The sequence below is a fragment of the Hermetia illucens genome, chromosome 6, assembly GCF_905115235.1.
Source record: "Hermetia illucens chromosome 6, iHerIll2.2.curated.20191125, whole genome shotgun sequence".
In the NCBI taxonomy this organism is placed as follows: domain Eukaryota; kingdom Metazoa; phylum Arthropoda; class Insecta; order Diptera; family Stratiomyidae; genus Hermetia; species Hermetia illucens.
In genome coordinates, this window is record NC_051854.1 from 14,297,934 (window position 1) to 14,309,113 (window position 11,180).

Here is an 11,180-nt window from a genome sequence, read left to right on the forward strand (position 1 = left end):
ATTTGGGTGGTTACCTGCATTGCGTCAAACAGTATGAACGGAGCAATGTACCCATGCGTACAAGAATAGTATCCAAGCCAATCCACCAGGTATATTCACCAAAGACGTGTTAAAAAGATATTGTTGCCACGGATAGTAGCCGCTTACTAATTAAAAATCTCCAAGGACATTACAGTAGTACTACAAGGGATCGAATCAGGAGTGGATTTGTCAGAAATTAAAGAAGCTTTGAAGAGTGAAAAATTCCAGGTGAATCATAGACCGCGATAGAATTCCCCAGCAGAGCTATCGAGTGGAACTCGAACCTAATGGAATACAATTTAAGAAGTGCGAAACGCATCCAATATATAACCTACCTTATGTGCTTTATTGAAGAAGACACGTAAAAGACCTAACCCGATGCAATACCAGAAATGTCAAGAATTTTCTTACCCAAAAACATGCTGCAATCTATCCAGTGTTTGTATCATTTATGGTGATCCGCATGCAATAACTAATTGCAGGGAAAATAAGGCAGAATCTAAGACTAAAAACTGTAACAATTGTGGTGGACAACACACACGAACTACGGAGGTTGCCTAGTCTATATTGAAATTTAACAAAAAATCGCAACAATGAACTCAACGGCAGAGACAAATAGCACTCCCACCGGCAGATGCTCTGAGGTGGCGGGGAGGAAGACGAAGCAGCAACCCTGTCGGCTAAACAAAAACCAAGTGGCCGAGTAGAACTTCCACGTGGTTGCACCAAGAACAAGTGAAACGCTGTACTCACTTTGACTTGCTGGCCGTGATGTAGTAGGCGAATACTCCAAGGTTTAGTTAGGGCGATCAGACCCGAGCCCACACTGCGACTAATTTAAAGTGGTTTCGGCCACGAAACTTCACCAGGACTATACTGGCATCATGGAAACTGGGATAGCCTTCTGAATGTACACGTCTCAGGAAAATTCCTGCGGCATGTACTTTCAGCCAGGTCATTGTGGTTGGCCCCATAGTGCAAGTTTAATGGGGATTGTTTTTTACGCCCAAGCGGACAATAGACCTTCGGAAACTGCCGTGTAGTACTCCTTAGTTCGGTAGAGATTTAGATAGTTCTTGTATCCACCAATATGGATACTGAGAACTTAGCATAGACTGATATCTCTGTTCTTATCACAACGGGACTCTAAATGTGGTCACACAATCAATCCGTGTCTTAAGAAGACGGTAGGGTTAGGTCTAAACATCAGGTACTTACATTAAACCACCAGGACGTAACTCTCACCAAAACATCTCCAGTAGAATGCTCTAAAGACATAGCCTCGACAAGGTGTGAACTATCCTAGCGTTTTGCAATCCGCACCTCAGAGCCCAGGAAAATACCATACAAGCACCCCAACTTACAATCTGAAAGGATCTTCTCTTTACACAGACTCAAACGATGAATCAGTTTATTGTCTCGATGCAAAATATGATGCAGGAAATTATCCGTAACCACACCCAGATTTTACACGTCTTTCCCAGATAGAAGTGAACCAGTTCGAAATATATCGCTGGAACGAAAACGGCATCGGCCAATATAAACTGGAAATACAACACATCCTGTTTGGCTCACATCCGAAACGCATCTCACTCACAAAAACAATTTTCAAATTGATGGGTATTGCCTCTATGACACTAAGCATCCGGAAGGGAAAGCCAAAAATGATACCGGAATACTTATTAGATACCGCATTATGTATTATCTTCTAGAAAATTACTGCAAAGACTACCTCCTAGCAACTTCAATGCGATTATTTGAATCGACTAACGAGGTAACCATCATTGCGATCTACTGTCCTCTGAAGTTTAAACTGACTTCTCAAGCATTCGAAATATTTTTTAACAGACTCGGGAACAGATTCCTTGCCTTTGGCGAGTTTAATTTTAAGCACACTCATTGGGGATTCAGACTGAACCCTCCCAAAGTAGTCAGTTGTGGGACGTACTAGTTCTAGACACTAGACTTGGTATGATCACATCTAGATACCCCAAGACACTAGACTTGACATGATCTCACCTGGATATCCCACTCATTGGCCAGCAGCTCGACAAAAGATCCCGAATCCCGAATGATTTTGTTACTAAAAATGTGAGACGGGAGATGATAACAAGTGGGCCGTACTATGAGTTGCTTTCAGACCACTCGGCATTATAACACTTGCGAGCGTGCCTCCTATAACAAGCAATACAAGTAGGAAACTAACAACCAAATCAATGAACTGGTTGAATTTCCGTAAGTATTCAAGCGCTTATTTGTAAATGAACACTCCCTTGAAAATAATGACTGTGGCTGCACAGCTCTCTACCCCACGCCCGCGTACCTATCTTCCAAAAAATAGTAGACCACATAGCATACTGCAGCTGGTCTAAGTGGACCGCTGATTGAGAAGACAGTGGCAGGCGCAGAGATCTCCAAGCCTAAAAAAAAATTACCCAGAGCAAGTCCATCGCCCCATAAAGCCCTTAAGGATCAACGGGAACAGGAGTTACAAAGCTTCTTACGAGGTGTATCGCCTACTGTATCAACAGACTTTTCCCTCTAGAAAGTTACAAGAAAGTTAAAGAGATCTGCTCAATGCAGGGGATGGTATTTGCCAAACATCTAGAAAAGCTATTCCTCCCCCATTTACCGTAGATAGAGTCAAGACTTCCAAGAATATCTATGACTACACGGAAGAGAAACTTCTAACTGGGACCTAAGCAAGTTGCTCGAGTCTTTAAAAAAACAAGTAAATTCAAATAAAGCTCCAAAATATGACCTGATCAGGGGAAAGTGTTGAAGGATCTTCCAGGCATCGCAAATACTCACGTGGCCCATATTCTATTCTCAATTCTACTTTTCGCCTAGTTCCCTAAGCCTTGGAAGGTTTCAGAAATTACATTGATTCTTAAATGTGGAGAGAAGGTTGCATCCTACAGGCTCATAAGCCTGCTACCCATCCTCCCAAAGGTCTTCGAAAGGCTACTACTTTTAAAAATCGCTCCACATCTAGTGGAAAACGAAGTGATTCCTCAGCACCAATTTAACTTTCGGGAGAAGCATGGTACAATCGAATAAGTTCACAGAGTCGTCTCTGAGTGAGAAGCACACTGGAGGATAAAAAGTATTGCTCAGCGGTTTTTTAGATATGACGCAAGCCTTTGACAAAGTGTGGCATGAAGGTCTGATTTTTAAAATAAAGAAGCTTCTTCCAGTACACTTTCATGGAATTTCGGAACCATTTCTTTTGGAAAGTTCTTCACGTCTCGCGAACACACTTTCTAAGCTGGAGACCCTCATAGTAGTGTTCTTGAATCGACACTTGACTCCATCTATACCTCCCTAACTTGAGAACTTCAACCTTTCAGATGATACTGATCCTCAGGTTGCATCAATAAACGAAAAATCCACCTAAGGCGAATTGAAAAGTGGCTTACAAAGTGGAAAATTCGGGTGAGCGAAACCAAGTGTGGTCACGTCACTTTTACCCTAAACCGACAAAACTGCGCCAACAAATACGCGAGGTTCATAAGGAGCAGGAGTAGGAAGTAGTGAATTTAAACAAAAAAGGAGTTTTTTAATAATACTATAAACATAGATATGCTCCAGACCCTATCTTTCGTTTGCTTATACATAAGTTGTATTCAGGTTTTATTGCGATTTTCGATATTGTTGTTCATTCCGTGACACTCTCATCGTCCCTGGTTATTGGGACCAAACAGACTACTATTTAAAATACACTTTGATAACTGGTCAGTCTCTATAGTCATTTTTTGACCAAATATTCAAAATTCCTATCGTCCATGAAAGAAAAGGATTCTCCTATTGCTAGAAAACAGCTATCACTAATACATTTCCTTCTCATCAAATGATGATGATGGTGTGATGGTGGCAGCATACCACTATTATTTTCCTCAAACCTTAACCCCTCCTTACCTGAGGATTTCCCATTTTACATTCACATAGATACGATTATATCCAAAGATTTTGAATTACCAAAGGATTCTATGGAATCCTTTTCCATCCGTGGAAAAGAGACACGAGTCATCGCTTTGCTTTAATCCTTTCAGATACTCCCAACCTCGGTAGAAAACAGAAGTGAACACAGAAGAGTATCTCTCCATTACCATGGACTCAATAGGATGATGACCAACGCGAAGACCTTACTTCCCATAAGCCTGCCAAAAATTTAAAAAAACTTGCTCCATAATACCTCAGCTATAAGCGCTCGGGCAACAGAATATAATTAGACTTTCTCAAAGCAAGCATTAGCGATTATAGGGGTTATTCCGATTCTGCTCATCGACAGCAGCTACAGAATGACGGCCGATCCTTTACAAATCTCTTTCACAAGGATGGTTTGGAGATTATAAGTTTGAATGATATAGTGGGAACCCCCACCCCCCCTTTTGTATGAATTGTATGAGGTCTTCACCTATGAAAAATTAGCATATTAAGTCAACAATAACCCAAACGAGCAAGTTAACATATCGCGAGATCATTGAATGATTACCTAACCCACAGGATTTTTTCAACTGAAAGGGCGTCGAATTGAGTGTGAAATCAATACCAGATTTGTTGAAATTGATAAAATTGTTCCATCATTAGATCTGGAACGTGGAATACATATCAAATTCAGACGACCACATTTCGCAAGCGCTCTTTGCTTTACTGGATCGATTAACTTATTTTAAAAAGCTGGAATCCAACAAATGAACAAATTCAGAGACAGCAAGTGAGCCCTGGGGCAGGATATGTCTAACGCATTAGATCAGATAATGGAGTTTTTTGGTGATAGGGCGGACTCGGAGCGGTATCATTGGTAGCAACTTCAACAAGACTGATCCACACGTACGCTCGAACTCATGGCAAAGTTCTTAAACTTCAGAATACAAAACATGATAGATAGCTGGGATGCTCTCAATTATATAGGCCTCCAATAATATTGTGGATATACGATTGTTTGGAAATTCTGTAGATAAAATTCATCATGAATCATGAATAAGATCGGAAGACAATTTTATAAGCCATCATCTCATTAAAAAAGGTGTCCATAACTTTTTCATACAGCAATATCTCATTGACAATGACAATGATCTGAACTCACTTGACTAAGATGGAGGAACGCTTGGCCTTACAATGCGCCCAAGTGCTCCAAGCATTGAGTTTTCAACCAGGCACTGTGCACATTAACGATTATCAACAACTTCAAGTTGTGGAAATCCTGTTCTCAACGTTTCCACGAAGTATTGATGATATTGATGGAGTGAGCCCGGCGGCTCCCAAACAGAAAAATACAGGAATGAGCATATAAAAAGCGAAAACAACGCTGATTGTCTGTTTCAGAGCAAAGTGTCCTTTCTGTCTAGGTCGCACTATTACATATAAATTGATAGACCAGTAGCTTACTCCAAACTACAATTTTATTTTATTATGTATATATATTTCGGGAGCAACTTACTCCCTTCATCAGTACAAAGCTGGAGTAGTAATTTTAGACTTAACTACAAACAGAAGCCAATATCTAAATTTTACATATAAATGTTCTCGACACGTTAAGATAAAACATCCTTCACGCATGAAAGGAGAAAGCATGACAATGCTCCCAGCCTCCTTACATAATTTCGGAATTGATTGATAAGATATTAACACGATGTTACATTGACGTTGTTAGGTGAAAACATGTCAGGTTCAGCAATTGCCCTTTTTGCTGCCAATTTCTAGCATAACAATGAGGTATGACCTTCCCACGTTTTTTATTCAGTTAGCCACGGGAATCGAATATGTGGGTGAGCTCATCTTCAGCCGATACCTGCGACTGTACCATGAGGAGATAAATACAGAATGACATGGACTTTCTGTGCATAGAACCCAGGATCTTAGGTAGAAAGTTCCGGCCCGGAGTGAAAATAATGCGCCCATCTGTCTCTGAAATGGCAAAATCAATCTAATTTTGTTTGACTCCCTACTCCGGGACCCTTGACAAAATATTGGGTTTCGAGAGAATCCTCCCTTCCCTTTTTTCCTTGATATCATATTGAAATAGAACCTCCTCACGATGGGTCTATCTTTAAAGCAGAGTACGTGATAGTTGTAGTTGGCGTCCAAATATGTATAAACTATAACTTCAGTGACTGTTCCTTTAAGGATTCCCCGTCCCTGTCCCAGGAAATAATAACAATTCGGTAGGCCACCCTTCTCAAACCAATATGCCAGTTGTCAAATGCAAAACTCCCAAAGACTATCCTGTTGATTCTGGTCACTTCTGAAGATATATTTATCAGTCCTCCAAGGGTATCAATTAACAATTATCCTCTCAGATATTCCTACGATCCTATCGAATCGAAATATAACATAGAATTTATTCTGGGATCAACTTCCTATACTTCAATTTCAAATCACTTCCCAAAACTAAAAATTTAATCACAAGCAAACACTACAAGTGATCCCTTCTTTTGTTTTGATCACGTTTCACTCCTTGGATTGTTATCCATGTGAAGAATGACCGACTTACTATCCATCAAACATCAACAATCACAGCTACGCATTGATTGACAACCCGCATCCTTACAAGGACTTCTCACAAACTTTCCCATATTGCGTGAGCTATCTTCATCCTTACTTCCGTCAACAATATCGCAACGCTTCATCGCTATTTCAATCAATGACGGAATCGTTGATAGCATGAACAATAGCAATTTTGTCAACGGTTTTATCATTTCACTGCTCCTTAGATATTTTGTTAATAAAGATTGATTTTGTGCGATATGTGATGATATTCAAATTTTTTTTATTCACCTTTTGCATTAAACGATTAGTAACTAATCACTTCAGTGAGTATCACGGCACAGCTTTTCTTTACTATCCACTTGTTTCCACGAATTTTCGCACCCCAAAGATTGTGATTTTCCTAGGAAACATTTATGTACACAGAATGATGTCACAAAACGGTTCACTTTCAAGATTAATTTTTCATATTATCACACTTTTCAATGGATATAACAATAATCTACCGAATGAGATTGAACCCTTCCAATGCTCTTCCCAAAGGACAATCAATCACACATCCAAAATCGCCGGAAAAGCACTAAAACTCGCGTCCATCCATTCGCTCGTTCGTTTGCATCTGAGATCTTCGCGCACTGATTACAATGAACACATCGAAGATGTGGTCCAGCTCCAAACCAGCCGCCAGATAGGAGGGTAGCATGCATATAGCTTCCAAGTGTTCAGTGTGCGCAGGGCACAAAGAAGCCAAGATCCCGCGTGAATGAATCCTCACTTCCTCTCCAATCCAATAACCATTCCATATCGTCGCGTATATACTATACACGGGATAGGCACCTTCCTCGCCGCTTTCCTGTTTCCCAACTGCAGTTGGTGAAATCAGAGATTCGAAGGAGGAAATCTGACACGACAGCGACTATAAAAATGGGGTTCAGTTTGCATGCATACAAGTTGTGTTTTGTATCCTATTTACTCCTTTTCCGCGCGTGTAGGATTCCGAGTATCATCAGCGACCAGAGGACATGAAATGAGCACAATGTGATGCTTCATAACTTTTGACTCTATGCAGATTTCTTCGTGGTCCATTTGAGTTGGGGCTGCATTTGCCCTGGCCACGTTGTAAAATCGATCCGAGTTTGTTTGTGGACATTTTTCCGGGAGACACAACAAAATTGTGATTTATGCACACCAAAACAACATTACGCAGATGCTTGTACTTAAACGGTCAAATGGAAACATGAAATCACGCAAGGCAACCATAAAATCAATGAGTGGATGATTTGTTTCATTTACAGCATCCAATAAAGTTCGTTTTGTTTTGTTTCGCGGATTAGTCCCTTTTTCGGAAGATTGTTTTGTTAATGCAAAGCTCCGTCATTCAACGTTAAACGGCTTTCATCGAAGCGAACCTGAGTGTGCCAGAGCAGCCAAATATGGAAATAGGGAAATTGAATATTCACCAGGCTTCAAACAGGGTCCAAAAATAGAACAATGAATGATTATCGAAATATAATCAACAAAAACCATCTACTAAGGTAAAATGGCTCTTGATGGAATTCAATAAAAGTCTCTAATCAAGGGGAATGCAGAGTCATCTCACTTGTGAAATCCGCTAATGGTTGTCTACTCGCCTATGATCTTTTATAAACAAAATCAGAGGCAAGACTCCTATGAACCACCTTAAATAAACAAGAAAACCTGTTTAACGATTTCGTTGCCCTCAAGCATGATCAGCCTATAATTTGTAAGTGCTAATTACGCAATTATGAATCATGAAGCGAGGACACTATTAATTTGAAGTGGGGAACGTTGAACTATGTCGGAATGCGTCTGGTTTTTCTATTCCTTTCTGAACTTTTGTCTTTGTCTTAATATTGCATTGAATAATATTAGGTAGACCGCAGCTAGATATCAATGGTAATAAAAGGTATTCTAAAGGTCCTAAAAAAGTGCTCGAAAAATAGAAAACATTTATGCGAATGTTCCACTTTCTTTCTTGAGGCTATTTACTGGTCTTCAGCTAACTGGTAGCTTTCGGCCATGTGCTGATGATCTAGATATGTGGAAACCATAACTAGATGAGGCCCCGAAAACTAACTTATTGCTAGTGCTAGCAAGTAAAAAGCACGGATAATCACAACCGAACGTTTGGTCGACTGGCCAACAAGTTAGAAGAGTGACCTGAAAAATGGTCGGTAAGGCTGCCAAGGTTCAAAAGAATAGACCTAGAAGGAATCTCTCCAAAACCGCAAGTTAGGTACTCAACGTAACAATAGGGATTGCTTTAACCGGATAGGTTTAATGCTAGACAACTCCGGGATGAAATGCGGATGGGGTTTGAAGTTATTATTGGATGGCAGAATCAATATGTTTCCACTACTCACATGTTCTCTTTTTCTTTTAGAAATTACTAGCAAAACCCGGCAGCCCTTGTTCTGTCTGTATATATTTGCAAAATCTGCAGATTTTTTTCAGGTACTGGAGTTAGAAGTAACTCTGGCGACTCAGTTAGTAGTGGTCAAATGACCTTGTTCCTAAAGTAACACACGACGAATAGAACAACTTCATCGGATGTTGTACGATCTAGAAGTGTAGTGAAGTTCTCTTTCACATCTTAACTTACTTATTTTATGGATGGACCATAGGAAAAATTGTGAGAACCTATAAAATCTTTCGAGATCTAGTATACGATCCCGCAGCGCCGCAATTTCCGCTTCCCTCACAGCGCAATTATGAATTCCCTTGGTTGGCAAATCTGCTACGTTGCACTCCCCCAGATTTGCCATGATATCGGAACTTGAGTGCATCACGATCACGCCTACTCATAGCAGAACCTATGACGCCTTTCTCAGAGCACCCTTTGGCTAACAACTTAGCTTGCGCCAGAAAGAAGCGGCACTTTTGCCTAATGCACATTAGTATTTTCCAACGAGCGCGATTGAGGCCTGTAACACCCAAAATGCTTGGCTTAGCAATTGACGTACAAACATTTGGTTGAAATTATGGTTGGACCTGTATAATTCACCAGGCGCACAATCGAAAAACGCCTTACATATCACGGAGTGCATCGAGGCGGTATGGCACTCATCGATGTCGAAATATTATATTATATTTTCCCAGTAGAAGACCCAACCCTGACCATCACCAACAAACTGGCTACTGGCCTGACTGAAAATGCAGTAAATACCTCCGATTGAAAATACTTTCAACTCAGCTAAATCTGATAAGGATGTCTGTGCTGGCGAATAATGTATCCAATTAACTGGCTGCGCTTATTGTTAAGTATTTAACAGGAAGAAGTATTTTGTACGGCATGGGTAATGGACTTAAGGAGTACATTGTCTGGCCTGGTATTCCACAGGGCTCTCTGTCCATAACATGTTCTTCTACACAGTAACTATCATAAAGTAAAGTCTACACGGCAGCTTACAAGTTGTCAAAGTTTTTCGTAACTTTCTGACTGGTTAATCTTGACAAGTCCAGCGCAATCATTTTAAAAAAAAAGTCAGCTTAAAAAATAAGGAAATCACTTTTCTGGATAGGACAATAACTTCTTCAAAAAAGCGGTTAAACTGTTTCAAGCAGTGTTTTGAGCGGTTTTTATTACGCTGCCATTTCCACTGTTGGATCACCCAAATATCTAGACAATAAAGTAGATTCTGTAGTTGCCACCCAGCTCAAAAGGTGCCTGCGGCTAACCAAATCAGCACCTTTCCATATTGCCCATACCTTTGCTAATGAACCCCAACACAAATTTAGAACAAAACCTCCTAGCAGTCAAAGGGTTGATTAGGCTTAAAAGAACTTTACTATCCTCTTATAAACTAGTGACAGAAAACTCGTCTACCAACAATGGCTTCTCGAAAGTATTATACATAAATGTGTCAGGGAAGTTTTTGACCTCATGGTATCTCACAAGGGTCATTGCCCAACTAGAAACCTGGAAGTCTGAAATGGGCCGAACAGGACAGCTAGGGAAACCAAACAAGAATGGAAGGAAAAATCCAAAATTAACTAAACTGATTCGGAAGAAATGGTTTCGCGGTTTATACCACCGATGGAGCAGCAACAAAAGAAGCCACGAGTTGTGCTGTAGTCTCAGCATCTCCGCATGTAAAGGTAGGCTATAGAATAAGAGCGATGACGGCCCTCTCTACGGAACTCACGGGTATCAAGCACACTACACTGCTGGCAAAAGATAGAGCTCAGGAGAAAGTAGTCATTATAACGGACTCTCAAAAAGCCTGTACACTGCTCAAAACCCGAAAAATCACCCACCCAATCATATGGGAGATTGACGACGAAATTGAGAGTTCGAACATCCAAGACATAGAAGATATAATATGGCACGTTCAAAACAGGATCAACGAGAACTGGCAGTTAGAGTATCAAGAAATTTCCAAACGAAAAGGCAGAGTTTTTGCTAGCTTTTTCCCCACACTGCCTGGGAAACTACCAGAATTCATTGATCCGCAAACAGTTCCCACAATCAAGACCCTCAACAGACTTTATTCGGGTCATGTATACTTCAAGCCTTTTCTCTTTAGAATTAGAAAACTAAGCATTGACTTATGTTACACCTACGGAGTTTCGGAGACAGTTGATCACATATTCTTCTCATTTCAGATCTTTGCCGCTTTTAGGAAGAATTATAGTTGGAGCAGAGCTCT

The 11,180-nt window shown here is 40.4% G+C and overlaps 1 protein-coding gene across 1 annotated transcript in view; it reads right to left on the minus strand.

Annotated features, from left to right (window-relative positions):
* The window catches only part of LOC119659495 (protein single-minded), a 34,020-nt gene extending 26,615 nt beyond the window's left edge, over nt 1-7,405 (minus strand). Inside the window, exon 1 of the mRNA XM_038067613.1 lies at nt 6,802-7,405. The gene's annotated coding sequence lies outside the window, so the exon portion shown is untranslated. The remainder of the gene's footprint in view (nt 1-6,801) is intronic.
* Nucleotides 7,406-11,180: the final 3,775 nt, after the last annotated feature.